Below are 3,840 nucleotides of genomic sequence, written 5' to 3'. Positions count from 1 at the left end.
ATTCTTGTTTCTCCATTCTTGTGATGCTTTGCTAAGAATAATGTGTTCCACTTCCATCCAGGTTAATACAAAAGATATAAAGTCTCTGTCTTTTTTAGTGGCTGAGTAGTATTCCACAGTATACATGTACCACAGTTTGTTTCCATTCCTGGTTGGTGCGCATTTAGGCTGTTTCTACATTTTGGCGATGGTAAATTGAGCTAGTGCAAATGTCCTTATGGTAAAAGGATTTCTTTCCTTCTGGGTAGATGCCTAGTAATGGTATTGCAAGATCAAATGAGAGGTCTAGTTTGAGTTCTTTGAGGGTTCTCCATACTTCCTTCCAAAAAGGTTGTGCTAGTTTGCAGTCCCACCAGCAGTGTAAAAGTGTTCCCTTCACATGCATCCCAGCATCTGCAGTTTTGAGACTTTGTGATGTGGGCCATTCTCACTGGGGTTAGATAATATTTCAGGGCGGTTTTGATTTGTATTTCTCTAATAATTACCAACAATGAGCATTTTTTCATATGTTTGTTAGCCATTCGTCTGTCTTCATCAGAGAAGTTTCTATTCATCTCTCTTGCCCAGTGGTATAAAGGATTGTTGGGTCTTTTTATGTTGCTGAATTTGAGTTCTCTGTAGATCCTAGTTATTAAACTTTTGTCTGATTCAAAATATGCAAATATCCTTTCCCATTGTGTAGGTTATCTATTTGCTTTGATTTTTGTCTCCTTTGCTGTACAGAAGCTTTTTAGTTTTATTAAATCTTGTTTGTTTATTTATTTATTTTTTGAGACAGACCCTCAAGCTATCACCCTGTGTAGAGTGCCTTGGCGTCATAGCTCACTGCAACCTCCAACTTCTGGGCTTAAGCAATTCTCTTGCCTCAGCCTCCTGAGTAGCTGGGACTACAGGCACCTGCCAACAAGGGCAATTTTTTTGGTTGTAGTTGTCATTGTTTGGCAGGCCTGGGCCGGGTTCCCACCCGCCGGCTCTGGTGTATGTGGCTGGCGCCTTAGCTGCTTGAGCTACAGGCGCCACCTCCACTTGTTTATTTTTATTGTTGTTGTAATTGTCATGAGAGTCTTCCTCATAAAGTCCTTCCCCAGGCCCTATGGCTTCAGGTGTTTTCCCCACACTTTCTTTGAGGATTTTTATTGTTTCATGCCTTAGATTTAGGTTTTTTTATCCATCTTGAATCAATTTTGGTGAGTGGAGAATATTAGATAAATATTTGAATGGGAGCTAGGAGGTCACTTGTTAGTGTCTTAGTTTCTAACTGTTAAGATTAACTTTTTGGCCTGGTGCAGTGGCTCACGCCTGAATCTCAATTCTTTGGGAGGCTGAGGCAGGTGGATAGCTTGAGCTTAGGAATTTGAGACCAGCCTGTATAAGAGTGAGACCCTTGTTTCTACTAAAAATAGAAAAACTTGCCAGGTTTTGTGGCAGGTACCTGTAGTCCCAGCTGAGGCAAGAGGATGGTTTGAGCACAAGAGTTTGAGGTTGCTGTGACCTATGATGCCACAGCACTCTACCCAAGGTGATAAAGTAAGATTCTGTCTCAAAACAAACAAACAAACAAACTTAATTGGGCGGGGCCTGTGGCTCAGTGGGTAGGGTCCTGGCCCTATTTACCGAGGGTGGAGGGTTCGAATCTGCTCCAGCCAAACTGCAACAAAAAATAGCCGGGCATTGTGGCAGATGCCTGTAGTCCCAGCTGCTCAGAAGGCTGAGGCAGGAGAATCCCCTAAGCCCAGGAGTCAGAGGTTTCTGTGAGCTGTGATTTCACAGTACTCTACTTAGGGCGATAAAGTGAGACTCTGTCTTTAAAAATAAACGAACTTAATTTTAAATATTTTCAGTTAAAAGTTTTGCCTAAAAAATAGTACCTATAATTTAGAGAGTTTTGAATCTGGAAGTCTTACCTTCCCTGTCCTTGGATCCTGCTGTCTTCAGTGTTATGCTGGATAAAGAACAGTCATTTTCCAGGTCAATGATTCTGATCCTCTGGTTTTCACAAAGTAAACCATTAGCCTCTGGTGTATTGGTCAGCACCTGTCCATTTGATAATTACTTCAGAGCATTAACTGGTTGCTGGCCAGGGTGGCACTCATCTGATCAGCTCCAGGGTGTTTGTGAGTGCTGGTGGGGTCTATCTGAGATCAATCCAAGCCACCGTTTTGTCCCCTGTGATGCTTTCTTCCACCCAAACCCAACCCATGCAGATACAGCTGGGCTGTGAGGACTCCCAAGTTCCAGTTCAAAATGGCCACTGATATATTCTGCTGCTTTGAAAGCTCCTCCCATTGCCTCAGTTTCCCTCCCCATAATACTCTGATCATGACAGATCTCTTACCAACTATGCAGGCTTCTATTTGGTACAATAGGATAATAGAAACAAAACACTTTTAAAATTTATCTTCTCAGTGGAAGAGGAAATGGATGCTTTAAGAGTTAGGGGGTAGCAACTAAAAACCTAAAAAACACCCGAGTTTAGATAAGAGGAGGGGAGTGCTGTATATATTTTATTTCACAAATTTTTTTTGGCTGCAAAGTTTAAAATGTTGAAACAATTTGAGGCCAGATGGAGGTGGCTCGTGTCTGTAATCCTAGCACTCTGGAAGGCTGAAGGGGTGGATTGCCTGAGCTCACAAGTTCAAGACCAACCTAAACAAGAGCGAGACCCCTTCTCTAAAAATAGCCGGGCACTGTGGTGGGTGCCTGTAGTCCCAGCTACTCGGGAGGCTGAGGCTGAGTTTGAGCCCAAGCATTTGTGGTTGCTATGAGCTATGATGCCATGGCATTCTACTAGGGGCGACAAAGTGAGACGCTGTCTCAAACGTTGAAACAGTTTGAACTCTATGAAAAGCCAAGTGTCCAATAATCTGAAGGAACACTACATTCAACCAGTATGTTGGACATCAAGGGGCTTTAAATATCTATTTTCCAGAGAAGAGGAGGAGAGAGAGAGACCAACCTGTGGTCTTTTGGAAGACTGTCAGCTCCATAGCTCCACCTGAGTTAATTAACCTCTTTAATTTTTGTTTCCTCATAAAAATCAGTTGAATATAACCGATCTTTTAAGACTTCAGTGAGAACTAAATGGAAAGAAAAGATAGATGTAGAATTTACATTCCTTTCTCTTCTCAACTATTCTACTGGGGGGGAAAAGAGCCACAGTCATTAATGTTAAAATGAGTTGCTAGCATTTCTATATATTGAGGTAAAGACTAGTTAAAAATGAACTTACTGTCTCACAATACTGCCAAAGGCAAGAAACAATATTGTAATATGTCTTCTAGCCATAATCTTTTCATGAACTGCTGATTATATGGATCATAAAATCTTTTGTTAAAATATTTTAAAATCTGGCCTGGCACAGGAGCTCACTCCTGTAATCCTAGCACTCTGGGAGGCTGAGGTGGGTGAATTGCTTGAGTTCAGTTCAAGGCCAGAGTGAGCAAGGAGACCCCATCTCTACAAAAAATAGAAAGATTAGCCCTGCGTTGCGGTAGGTGCCTGTAGTCCCAGCTACTGGGGAGACTGAGGCAGGAGGATTGCTTGAACTTAGGAGTTTGAGGTTGCTGTGAGGTAGGCTGATGCTATAGCACTTTAGCCCGGGCAACAGAGTGAGACTCTATACCACTACCCCATCAGAAAAAAAAACAAAACCCAAACCCTTAAATTTTGTGTAGCAGATGATAGTATTTATTGCCTTTCTTGATGTTTTCAGTTTGGTCAGGGATAAGTTGCTTGACCCACATGCTCCTCTGCTTCATGAGGGCCTCATGTTAAGGGGGCTGTTCCTAGACCCATGGTTTGGATTGGGGTGTCTTCTTGAGGGTAGTACTGTGAGAAATG

The sequence above is a fragment of the Otolemur garnettii genome, unplaced genomic scaffold (assembly GCF_000181295.1).
Source record: "Otolemur garnettii isolate 467f Iridium unplaced genomic scaffold, OtoGar3 scaffold00013, whole genome shotgun sequence".
In the NCBI taxonomy this organism is placed as follows: domain Eukaryota; kingdom Metazoa; phylum Chordata; class Mammalia; order Primates; family Galagidae; genus Otolemur; species Otolemur garnettii.
The sequence above is the reverse complement of the archived record's forward strand: the minus strand, read 5'-3'. Positions refer to the sequence as shown.